The 13345-nt window shown below is 42.7% G+C and overlaps 1 pseudogene; it reads right to left on the bottom strand.

Moving 5' to 3' along the window:
• Nucleotides 1-875: 875 nt before the first annotated feature.
• On the bottom strand, nucleotides 876-1220 carry LOC118651943 (annotated as a pseudogene).
• Nucleotides 1221-13345: the final 12125 nt, after the last annotated feature.

Here is a 13345-nt window from a genome sequence, read left to right as displayed (position 1 = left end):
TCTTCCAGATGTTTGGGTCCACTGATGGGAAAGGTGGAACTAAAATGTACATACATCCTTAGGGGAAATTTCAGGGGTCCTTGTCAGGCGAGGTTCAATAAGTTGCTCTTTCTTCTGTATTTATAACTTGTGCATTTTAAAGATTGACTTCAAAGTACTAATAGTCATGCAAATGCTTAAGCAAAAAAAGTTACATTGAAAAGAATTTATACTGTGTGGTGAATGGGCACTGGCTACTAAAGCGCTGCCTCAGGACTCACTGAAACAAACCCTCAGAGTTGGATCAGCTCAGAAGAGAAACATAAAGAACCATGTGAGTAACAGAAATGTATCCAGAAGAAAAACACGTATCTGGGAGGCCAACTACAGTTTGCTGTGATAGGTAACTGACATGCATCATGTAAATCAACGCTTTAAAAAACACACACAAAATGCCTTGGGTAGTTCCTAACTAATATGTAAATCTAATAACTGTAAAAATCTCTTCTCCATCTCAGCGATGGGAGGTTCAGAGCCTGATGAACCACGGGAGGGGCACAGGAAGGAGAAACCAAGCTGTTACCATTTTGAAACCAAGTTTCATCTGAAGGGGGTGAAGGCATGAACTGTCACTTCTTGGAAGAAGACGGAAAGCCTTTCACGCTGACTCAGGGGCTAGGTACAGCCGTGGGCAAACTACGGCCTGCGGGCCGGATCCGGCCAGTTTGAAATGAATAAAACTAAAAAAAAAAAGACCGTACCCTTTTATGTAATGATGTTTACTTTGAATTTATATTAGTTCACACAAACACTCCATCCATGCTTTTGTTCCGGCCCTCCGGTCCAGTTTAAGAACCCATTGTGGCCCTCGAGTCAAAAAGTTTGCCCACCCCTGGCTAGGACCTGGTGTTCCGCTCCATTTCGCCAAGCACTCCCGAACCAGCCCTGTCGTGTGGATGATGCCTTGTTTCAGTCTCTCCATCGCGCTCTTGCTGTCCACATACGTGGGTCAGATCTCCTTCCCTAGCTCTTCGATGATGACCAGCAGCTCAGCGTATTTACTCTGGGGCACCTGGCTGTTCTCTGTTTCCTGCGTGTAGCCTAGAGATGGTGGTCCTAGTTACTCAGCAGCTGGCGGTACTGGGAAGACGTTGCCTTGCTGGTGGAAGGCAGGTGAACGCTCTAGAGGCCTTGATGGAGGCGGCGGGCATGTGCATGGTCAAGTTCGGTTTGTAAGACATCCCCCCCACCCCCGCGCCCCCGCGCCCCCGCCTGCCTCCCGCTGTGGGGCGCAGTCCCCCGAGAGACAGCATCAGCTGTGGTGGCGGTGAGGCCAGGCGGTGGCGAGGTGGGCCTGGGGTCTGTGTGCCTGTCTGTGCACCTTCCCAGCTCCTGCACACTTTTTGTTGTTGACAGCTCGGGCCGCACTGGCAAATATGGCTGTCCCCCCACCCTGACACTGCCACAGGATCGTGATCTTTCAGTTTCTTGATGTTCTGCTTGTGCTGCTCAATTTCTTTCTGCAGACACTCAAATCTCCTTTTTATGAGGAGTGATCTCTTCATGTTGTTTCTTCAAGGCTGCCAGCTGTTCTTTAATCCGCTCTCGGAAGTATCCTTCCTCTTCAGCCTTCTCTTTTTTTGTGAAGGTCCCACCAGCTTCCCTGATTGCGCCTGCCTTGGAGCTGAAATTATCTGACCATTGCAGCCAAAGCCTCTGGCTTGCATGGCCCTCACCCCCCACACTTCCAGCCGCAGATGTGCCACTGAGGCGGAGACTGCCCTGGTTGTCAGTGCCACGCAGCTCCGGACCACCCCACTTAGTTTTAAATGCAAACCTGCCTTGGACAGGCCTTGAAGGTCTTTTTTTCCATCTGCCTGCTCACATTCAAGTGCCGACAGCGCTGGTCCGTTGGTGCCTGGTCTGTCCTCTTCAGATTCAACCTGCAGGACTACTAAGGAAGCCCGTCCAAGGAAGGGGAAGCAGCCTCAGTGCACGAGACTGAGTTCCAGGAGGCCGGCAACACTGTCGGGATCATGCTGGCAGTGCTGGTCCATTGATGCCTGGCCTGTACTCTTGAGATTGACGCTGCAGGACTACTAAGAAAACCCATCCCCAGTTCCACCTGCTCCCGATGCTGCTGTGCAAACCTCCTCCTGTTCGGTTGTGACCCATTACGGCATCCTGGCCTAATTAGCATATTTCTCTATTATACATATAGACTAGAGGCCCAGTGCACAACAATTTGTGCACTTGGGGGGGGTGGGTGTCCCTCAGCCAGGCCTATGCCCTCTTGCAGTCTGCGACCCCTTGGAGAATGTCCACCTGCTGGTTTAGGCCTGCTCCCTGGGGGATCGGGCCCAAACTGGCAGTCAGACATCCCTCTGGCAGCCCGGCATCCCTCAGGGGATGTCCACTTACCAGCAGGGAGCAGACCTAAGCTGCAGTCGGACATCCTTAGTGCTGCTGAGGAGGCGGGAGAGGCTCCTGCCACCACTGCTGTGCTGGCAGCCATCAGCCTGGCTTGTGGCTGAGCAGAGCTCCCCCTGTGGGAGCGCACTGACCACCAGGGGACAGCTCCTGCATTGAGCGTCTGCCCCCTGGTGGTCAGTGTGTGTCACAGTGACCAGTCATTCCCAGTTGTTCTGGTGTTAGGGTCAATTTTCATATTACCCTTTTATTATATAGGATAGAGGCCTGGTGCACAGGTGGGGGCTGGCTGGTTTGCTCTGAAGGGTGTCCCGGATCAAGGTGGGGGTACCGCTGGGGTGCCTGGCCAGCCTGGGTGAGGGGCTGATGGCTGTTTTCAGGATGGCCACATCCCCTATAGGGTGGGGGGTCACCACTGGGGTGCCTGGCCAGTCTGGGTGAGGGGATGAGGGCCATTTTCAGGCTGGCCAAGCCCCCCAGCAATGGAAGCTCCCAGCCTCTCCTTTTTTTTTTTTCTTTTTCTTTCTGGGATTTATTTACCTTCTATAATTGAAACTTTGTAGCCTTGAGTGGAGCTCAGAGCCAGGCCAGGGTGGGCAAGAAGCTTGGCTTCCTCCATCGCCAGGGGCAACCCAAAACTCCTGCTTGCTCCAGTTCCGTGGTCACGGCTGGCTGAAAGCAGGTATCTGGGGTTTATTTATCTTGTATAATTGAAACTTTGTTGCCTTGAGTGGAGGTCAGAGCCGGCCGTGGCAGGCAGGAAGCTTGGCTTCCTCCATCACTGGAACAACCAAGCCTCCTGCTCACTCCAGCTCCATGGCTGCCGGCTGCCATTTTGGTTGGGTTAATTTGCATATAGTCACTCTGACTGGCTGGTGGGCGTGGCTTAAGGCACAGCAAGGGTACGGTCAATTTGCATGTTTGTCTTTTATTAGTGTAGATTCTTTATGTTGTTCTGTATTCTTCCCTGATGTTCTAAAATTCTTTCTTTTTTTAAAAAAATATATTTTATTGATTTTTTACAGAGAGGAAGGGAGAGGGATAGAGAGTTAGAAACATCAATGAGAGAGAAACATCGATCAGCTGCCTCCTGCACAGCCCCTATTGGGGATGTGCCCGCAACCGAGGTACATGCCCTTGGCCGGAATCGAACGTGGGACCCTTCAGTCTGCAGGCTGACGCTCTATCCCAGCCGTGGGCAAACTACAGCCCGCGGGCCGGATCCGGCCCGTTTAAAATGACTAAAACTAAAAAAAAAAAAAAGACCGTATCCTTTTATGTAATGATGTTTACTTTGAATTTATATTAGTTCACACAAACACTCCATCCATGCTTTTGTTCCAGCCCTCCGGTCCAGTTTAAGAACCCACTGTGGCCCTCGAGTCAAAAAGTTTGCCCACCCCTGCTCTATCCACTGAGCCAAACCAGTCAGGGCTAAAATTCTTTCATTTATTATTTCCTTTCCATTTCAAGAACTTCAGTTAGTCATTCTTTCATGAGTAGTTCTGCTGGAAACAAATTCTCTTAGTTTTCCTTCATCTGAGAATGTCATGATATCCCTGTTATTCTTGAAGGGCCTTTTCACTGGGTAATGGAATTCTGAGTAGAGAGCTCTTTTCTTCCAGCATTTGAAAATGTTGTGCCACTTCTTTTCGGCCTCTTCAGTCTGAGAAGAAATCCACTTTCATTTTTTGAATTGCTTTCTCCTTATAGATAAGGTGTCATTTTTATGTCTTGCTGCTTTCAAGATTTTTTCTTTACCTTTAGGTTTTAGAAGTTTTATTATGATTTATACTGATGTAGATTTCTTTAGCCTTATCTTGAGAGTCCACCAGATTCTTAAATATGTACGTTCATGCCTTTTGCTAAATTTTTGAAATTTTCAGCCATCATATCTTCAAATACTTTTTAGCCTCATACTTTCTTCTCTCTCTCTCTCTTTTTTTTTTTGGAACTTGATGACATAAATATTATATCTTTCATTATAGTACAATAGGTCACTGAGGCTTTGTTAATTTTTTTCTGCTGTTAATATTGGATAATTTATATTGTTTAATATCCAAGTTCACTGATTGTTTTTCTGTCATCTTCATTCAAATGAGCCCGCCCAGTAATTTTTTTGCTCTTAGTCTGACCAAACATTTTTTTCTTTTAAAATAAGCGTTTCCACACTGATTTTAAATACAGCTTTTATTTAGTACATCATATTTTTCAATTATAATACAATGCTAACAAAATGCAATGTTACTTCCTTTCCCTGGGCATATATTCCCTACTCAAGTAATGAGAATGCCAGTAATTTATTTATTTATTTATTTATTTATTTATTTATTTATTTATTTTTATTGCTTAAAGTAATACAAAGGGTATTGCATGTGTCCATTTTTTCCCCTCCAGCCCTAGACAGTCCCCTAGCCTCCCCTATCCCCCAGTGTCTTAGGTCCATTGGGTATGCTTATATGCATGCATACAAGTCCTTTGGTTGATCTCTTACCACCCCACCTCCTATCCCCCAACCCTACCTGGCCTTCCCGCTGCAGTTTGACAATCTGTTTGAGGCAGCTCTGCCTCTGTATCTATTATTGTTCAAAAGTTTATAATGGCCTCTATTATCCATGAATGAGTGAGATCATGTGGTATTTTTCCTTCATTGACTGGCTTATTTCACTTAGCATAATGCTCTCCAGTTCCATCCATGCCATTGCAAACGGTAAGAGTTCGTTCCTTTTTAGAGCAGCATAGTATTCCATCGTGTAGATGTACCACAGTTTTCTAATCCATTCATCTACTGATGGGCACTTAGGCTGTTTCCAGATTCTAGCTATGGTGAATTGTGCTGCTATGAACATATGGGTGCATATATCCTTTCTGATTGTTGTTTCTCGTTTCTTGGGATATATTCCTAGAAGTGGGATCACAGGGTCAAATGAGAGTTCCATTTTTAGTTTTTTGAGGAAACTCCATACTGTCTTCCATAGTGGCTGCACCAGTCTGCATTCCCACCAGCAGTGCACAAGTGTTCCTTTTTCTCCACATCCTCTCCAGCACTTGTCGTTTGTTGATTTGTTGATGATAGCCATTCTGACAGGTGTGAGATGGTACCTCATTGTTGTTTTGATTTGCATCTCTTGGATGATTAGTGACTTTGAGCATGTTTTCATATGTCTGTTGGCTTTCTGAATGTCCTCTTTTGAAAGGTGTCTATTTAGGTCCTTTGCCCATTTTTTGATTGGATGGTTTATCTTCTTTTTGTTAAGTTGTATGAGTTCCCTATAAATTTTGGAGATTAGGCCCTTATCAGATATGACATTGGCAAATATGTTTTCCCACACAGTGGGTTTTCTCGTTGTTTTGTTGATGGTTTCTTTTGCTGTGCAGAAGCTTTTTATTTTGATGTAGTCCCATTTGTTCATTTTCTCTTTCGTTTCAAGTGCCCTAGGAGCTATATCAGTGAAGAAATTGCTTCGGCATATGTCTGAGATTTTGTTGCCTTTGGATTCTTCTAGAATTTTTATGGTTTCCTGTCATACATTTAAGTCCTTTATCCATTTTGAGTTTATTTTTGTGTATGGTGTAAGTTGGTGATCTAGTTTCATTTTCTTGCATATATCTGTCCAATTTTCCCAAAACCATTTATTGAAGAGACTATCTTGGCTCCATTGTATGTTCTTGCCTCCTTTGTCAAATATTAATTGAGCATATTGTTTTGGGCCCATTTCTGGTCTCTCTATTCTATTCTATTGATCTATATGCCTGTTCTTGTGCCAGTACCAGGCAGTTTTGAGAACAGTGGCTTTGTACTACATCTTGATATCTGGTATTGAGATCCCACCTACTTTGTTCTTTTTCAGGGTTGCTGCAGCTATTCGGGGTCTTTTTTTTTATTCTAGATGAATTTTTGGAGAGTTCGTTCTAGATCTATGAAGTATGCCATTGGTATTTTAATGGGAAGTGCGTTGAATTTATAGATTGCTTTGGGTAGTATGGACATTTTAATGATGTTGATTCTACCAATCCATGAACACGGTATGTTCTTCCATCTGTTTATGTCTTCCTCTATCTCTTTTTTCAACGTCCTGTAGTTTTCTGAGTAGAGGTCTTTTACCTCTTTAGTTAAGTTTATTCCTAGGTAGCTTAATTTTTTTGGTGCGATGGTAAACGGGATTATTTTTATAAGCTCTCTTTCTGAAAGTTCACTATTGGTGTATAGAAATGCCTCAGATTTCTTGGGGTTAATTTTGTATCCTGCTACATTGGCAAATTCATGTATTAAGTCTAGTAGCTTTTTGATGGAGTCTCTAGGGTTTTGTATGTATAATATCATGTCGTCTGCAAATAAGGACAGTTTTACTTCCTCTTTTCCAATTTGGATGCCTTTTATTTCTTCTTCTTGCCTAATTGCAATGGCTAACATTCCAGTACTATGTTGAACAGGAGTGGTGAGAGTGGGCATCCCTGTCTTGTTCCTGTTCTTAGGGGAAATGGTGTTAGTTTTTGTCCATTGAGTATGATGTTGGCTGTGGGCCTGTCATATATGGCTTTTATTATGTTGAGGTATGATCCTTCTACTCCCGCCTTACTGAGAGTTTTTATCAAAAATGGGTGTTGGATTTTGTCAAATGCTTTTTCTGCATCAATTGATATGACCATGTGGTTTTTTTCTTTCAATTTGTTTATATGATGTATCACGTTTATTGATTTGCGGATATTGTACTATCCTTGCATTCCTGGGATAAATCCTACTTGGTCATGGTGTATGATCTTTCTGATGTACTGCTGGATCCGATTTGCTAAGATTTTGTTGAGGATTTTGGCATCTATGTTCATGAGGGATATTGGCCTGTAATTCTCTTTCATTGTGTTGTCTTTACCTGGTTTTGGTATTAGGGTGATGCTGGCTTCATAGAATGAGCTTGGAAGTGTTCCTTCCTCTTGAATTTTTTGTAGTAGTCTGAGGAGGATAGGTTTTAGTTCTTCCTTGAATGTTTGGTAAAACTCCCCTGTGAAGCCATCTGGTCCTGGGCTTTTGTTTGCTGGAAGCTTTTTGATGACTGCTTCAATTTCTTCCATAGTTATTGGCCTGTTGAGATTTTTAGATTCTTCCTGATTGAGTTTTGGAATGTTGTATTTTTCTAGGAATTTGTCCATTTCCTCCAGGTTGTCTAGTTTGTTGGAGTAGAGCTGTCCATAGTATTTTTTAACAATCATTTGTATTTCTGTGGGGTCTGTTGTTATTTCGCCTCTATCGTTTCTGATTTTGTTTATTTGGGTCCTCTCTCTTTGCTTCTTGGTGAGTCTGGCTAGAGGTTTGTCAATCTTGTTTATCCTTTCAAAGAACCAGCTCTTGGTTTCATTGATTTTCTGTATTGTTTTTTTGGTCTCTTTGTCATTTATTTCTGCTCTAATCTTTATTATCTCCTTCCTTCTGCTCACTCTGGGGTTTTCTTGTTGCTGTCTTTCTAATTCTTTGAGTTGTAGAGTTAGATGATTTACCACCATTTTTTCTTGTATTTTGAGATAGGCCTGTAGAGGTATAAACTTCCCTCTCAGGACTGCTTTCATTGTGTCCCATAGGTTTTGGATTGTTGTGTTTTCATTGTCATTAGTTTCCAGGATGTTTTTAATTTCTTCTTTGATCTCATTGGTAACCCAATCATTATTTAATAGCATGCTATTCAGCTTCCAGGTGTTTGAGTATTTTGGGTTGTTTTTATTGTAGTTTGTTTCTAATATTATGCCATCATGGTCTGCGAAGATGCTTTTTATGATTTCAATCTTCTTGAATTTGGGGATACTTTGCTTGTGACCCAATATATGGTTTATTTTTGAATATGTCTTATGAGCACATGAGTAGAATGTCTATTCCCCGGCTTTGGGGTGAAATGTTCTGAAGATGTCAATTAAGTCCATCTGATCTAGTGAGTCATTTAGGATTGCTGTATGTTTGCTGATTGTTTGTCTAGGGGACTTATCCAGTGCTGTCAGCGGTGTATTAAAGTCCCCTAATATGATTGTATTGTTGTCGATCTCTCCTTTTATATCTTCCAGGAGTTTTTTTATTAATTTGGGTGCTCCTGCATTGGGTGCATATATGTTTACCAGGGTTATATCTTCTTGTTGTATTGATCCCTTTAGTATTATGAAGTGGCCTTCCTTATCTCTTGTTATGGCCTTCACTTTGAGGTCTATTTTGTCCGGTATAAGTATTGCTACCCCAGCTTTCTTTTCCTTTCCATTTGCCTGAAAGATATTTTTCCATGCTTTCACTTTCAGTCTGTGTGAGTCCCTTCTAATGAGGTGGTTTTCTTGTAGACAGCAGATGTATGGGTCATGTTTTTTTATCCATTCATCCACTCGATGTCTTTTGTTTGGAGCATTTAGTCCGTTTACGTTTAAAGTTATTATTGAAAGGTACTTGTTTGTAGCCATTTCTTCTTTTTGTGTGGCTGTTTTCTTTCTGAGCTTTTTATTTCTTCTTTTCATACCAGTCCCTTTAGCATTCCTTGCAATGCTGGCTTGGTGGTGATAAATCCCTTAGCCTTTTTTTGTCTGTGAAGTTTCTTATTTCCCCTTCAAGTTTGAATGATAGCCTTGCTGGATAGAGTATTCTTGGATTCAGTCCTTTGCTTTGCATCACTTTGTAAATTTCCGTCCATTCTTTTCTGGCCTGATGTGTTTCTGTTGAGAAATCATTTGATAATCTAATGAGAGATCCCTTGTATGTAACTTTCCGTCTCTCTCTTACAGCCTGTAAGATTCTCTCTTTGTCCTGAACATTTGCCATGGTAAGTATGATGTGTCTTGGTGTGGGTCTTTTTGGGTTCACCTTGTTTGGGACTCTCTGGGCTTGTGTGACTTTTTTCGTCCCCACCTCAGGGAAGTTTTCTGTTATTATTTCTTCGAATAGGTTTTCTAATCCTTGTTCATCTTTCTGTTGTTCTGGTACCCCTATTATTCGTATGTTGTTTCGTTTCATGTTGTCCCAAAGCTCCCTTAGGCTCTCCTCCTGTCTTTTCATTTTTTTCTCCAATTGCTGTACATTTTGGGTGTGTTTTGCTTCCTTGTCTTCTAATTCACTAATTCGGTCGTCCGCTTCTCCTAGTCTACTGTTGATACTTTCAATGGTGTTTTTTATTGCAGCTATATCACTCTTCATTTCTTCTTGGGTCTTACTTAAGTTGTTGATTTTTTCATCTGTTTCTTCTAGTTTCTTCCATATGTTATTGATTTTTTCATCTGTTTCTTCTTGCTTCTTGCATAGGTAGTTGACTTTTTCATCTGTTTCTTCTTGCTTCTTGTAGAAGTTGTTGATTTTTTCCTCCATCTGGTTTATGCACTCTAGGACCCTTATTCTGAATTCTTTTTCTGTCATGTTGCATGCCTCTGTTTTACTTAGCTGCTTTTCTGGAGAGTCCTCCTTCTCTTTCTTTTGGGGGTTTCTTTTTCTACCCATGTTTGATCTCACTGACATATCTAGACGTTGAGTCATTCAGCGGCTGCTCCCTGGGTGGCAGTGACTCCTTTGTCTGTGGTTGTTCTTTGGGCGGTTGTGGTATCAGCTGCTCCTCAGTTGGCAGCAGCTCCTCTGGTGGGTGCTGTTCACAGCTCTGGTGGCTCTTCTGGCGGGTGGGGGGGAGGCTTCACGTACAGCTGCTGTTCCTCAGCAGATGGTGTGGTGCTCAGGAGGCTGCTGTTGCTTGGATCTGCTGCGTTGATTTAAAGGCACAAAATACAACACAACAAGGCACCACGTACCAGGCACTAAACACAAATATATTCACGATATTAATAACCCCAAATAAAGGTCACCAACCAAATTAAGAGAATTAGGGGATAAGGAAGAAGGAACAGGAAAAGATAAAATAGAAAAAAGAAAAGAAATGTAGGGACCTAAAAAAGGAGTGCAAAAATGAAATTGGGAAAAAGGAGGGGGGAAAATAAAAGCGAGAAAAGAAAAGAAAAGAAAAGAAAAGAGCAAAAAGAGAGAATGAAGTGGAAGAGGGGAAGAGACTTTTTATATGCGGAGAATTCTCCTATAGAACTGCCACTAATCCCAACAAATTCCAGCAACAGCTCCCTGGAGATGGATGCAAACTAGAAACAACTAATAATATAACGATGAAAATAGAATGGAGGACACTAATCCCAGAATAAAATAAAGAAAAAATAAAATGGCACTTTAAAAAAAGGTAAAATGGTAGCAGTAATAATACTGGTTAAAAATAAGAAGGTAGTAATTAGAAGGGTAAAATCAGGTGATGGAAAAAGAAAAAAAAAGAAAAAAAAGAAAAAAGAAGAAAAGAAAGAAAAAAAAATGTTTCTTAGTTAAAAGGTGAAAAAAGAAAAAAAAATTTGCAGTAGTGAAGGTCCTTTGGTTCTTCTATTCTTCAGTCTGGCTCACCTTTAGTCCTGCCAGATATCCAGGAGAGTGTTGAGTTTCCCTGCGATACACTGTTCCTCTGTGTTGTAAACCACAGTCCTTATTTTAAAGCAGGTCGTATTTGTTTCCCAGACTGCCTTATTTTGTGTTAGCAAAGAGTCAGTTTGTGGCTCAGCGTCTGGGTGGCAGTGTTCTGGGCTTGGCCTCTGAGGCTATTCGGCTTCTTATCGCATTTAAAACTGATTTGGAGAGGTCAACTATCCAGAGCTGGTTCCCTAATAGTTACCCGCTCTGTGTTGTTGCTGGGATTGAAAATCCCTCTATATGCCAGACCCTGTTAACTCCCAGGGACTGATCAGATTATTTTAATCCTTGATCTCCTTCAGGGTGGAATCTGGGTGCAGCTGTGCTCCTTGCCTAGGGACTGGGGGGAGGAGTCTCACTCTCTGGAGAGAATGGCTGCCCCAGTCCTGGGCTCAGGGGTGTCTCAGCGCTCAATTCGCTGCCACCTCTCCCGGCCCCCCCTTCTCTCCTCAGTCTCTCCCCAGATTCCACTCCTCTGCACCCTCTCCCTCTCTTCAGCACAGGTGAGTGTCTGCATCCGAAATATCTTATGAACAGGATTCAGTGAAAACAAACAAACAAACGCCGGCCGCGGAAACGGGGAAGGCTTGGTTTCTGTAAGCTCTTCTCTTACCGGCACTGCATGGTCTGGTCAGCTCTTCAGGCTGCCCCCTTTAGGCTCAGTCCTCCGTGATAACAGAACCCAGCTCTCAAATCCCCCGGCGGCGCCAGGAATCCCGCGGATCTCCTTTCCCCAGTCAGGGTCTGTGCCTGTCCCAAGGGACGCGGCTGTCTGCCACGCGGTCTTCCGACGCTCTGGGCTCAGAGGTCTGGCAAACTTTCCTGCCCAAATCCCTGGTTTTCTTTTTTTACCTTTCCAGGGGAGTTCTGCCCTTCCCGGCTGCAAATGGTCTCACCAGCTGAGCAATTTCGCCAATTCGGGGTGGGTGTTATTAGTTTCAGCTGCTCACTCCATTTGCTCCAGGACATGACCTGGGTCACGTCTGCCTATATCGCCGCCATCTTCAGAATCTCCTAGGCCTTGCTCATTTCTTAATTGAATTGTTTGTCTTCCTTTTGTTAAGATCCTTATATATTTTGGATATTAATCCTTTATCAGATATATCATTGCCAAATATGTCTCACATACAATGGGCTCCCTTTTTGTTTCTTTGATCGTTTCTTTTGCTGTGAAGAAGCTTTTTATCTTGATGTAGTCCTATTTGTTCAATTTCTCCATATTTTCCATTGCTCTAGGACAGTGGTTCTCAACCTTCCTAATGCCACGACCCTTTTTTTTTAAAAAAAATTCTTCATTAGTTAAGGTATTACAAATGTGTCCTCATCCCCCCCATTAACCCCCAACCTCCCCGCCCTCTCCCCCCACTCATGCTCTCATCCCCCTGTTGTCCATGTCCATTGGTTTGGCTTATATGCATGCATACAAGTCTTTGGTTGATCTCTGCCCCTTACCCCCTCCATCCCCTACTTTCCTTCTGGGGATTGATAGTCTGATTGCTGTTTCTGTGTCTTTGGATCTGTCCCTGTTCATCAGTATATGTTTATCTCTATAATCCAAAAATGAGTGAGATCATGTGGTATTTATCTTTCTCTGACTGGCTTATTTTGCTTAGCATAATGCTCTCCAGCTACATCCATGCTGTTGCAAATGGTAGGAGATCCTTCCTTTTAACAGAAGTGTAGTATTCCATTGTGTAGATATACCAAAGTTTTTTAATACAATCATCTGCTGATGGGCATTTAGGCTGTTTCCAAATCTAAGCTATGGTGAATTGTGCTGCTATGAACATAGGGGTGCATATATCCTTTCTGATTGGTGTTTCTGGTTTCTTGGGATATATTCCTAGAAGTGGGATCACTGGATCAAATGGGAGTTCCATTTTTAGTTTTTTGAGGAAACTCCATACTGTTCTCCACAGTGGCTGCACCAGTCTGCATTCCCACCAGCAGTGCAGAAGTGTTCCTTTTTCTCCACATCCTCTCCAACACTTGTTGTTTATTGATTTGTTGATAATAGCCATTCTGACAGGTGTGAGATGATACCGCATTGTCATTTTGATTTGCATCTCTCGGATGATTAGTGACTTTGAGCATGTTTTCATATGTCTTTTGGCCTTCTGTATGTCCTCTTTCGAATAGTGTCTATCTAGGTCCGTTGCCCATTTTTTTATTGGATTGTTCATCTTCCTATTGTTAAGTTTCATGAGTTACCTGTAAATGTTGGAGATTAAACCCTTATCGGTGGTATCATTGGCAAATATGTTCTCCCATGTAGTGGGTCTTCTTGTTTTGTTGATGGCTTCCTTTGCTGTGCAAAAGCTTTTTATTTTGATGTAGTCCCATTTGTTTATTTTCTCTTTAGTTTCCATTGCCCTAGGAGCATTATCAGAGAAGAAATTCCTTCGGCATATGTTTGCGATTTTTCTGCCTGTGGATTCCTCTAGTATTTTTATGGTTTCCTGTCTCACGTTT

Source organism: Myotis myotis, unplaced genomic scaffold (genome assembly GCF_014108235.1).
Source record: "Myotis myotis isolate mMyoMyo1 unplaced genomic scaffold, mMyoMyo1.p scaffold_m19_p_3, whole genome shotgun sequence".
NCBI classification, from domain to species: domain Eukaryota; kingdom Metazoa; phylum Chordata; class Mammalia; order Chiroptera; family Vespertilionidae; genus Myotis; species Myotis myotis.
This window is presented reverse-complemented; position numbering and strand designations above follow the sequence as displayed.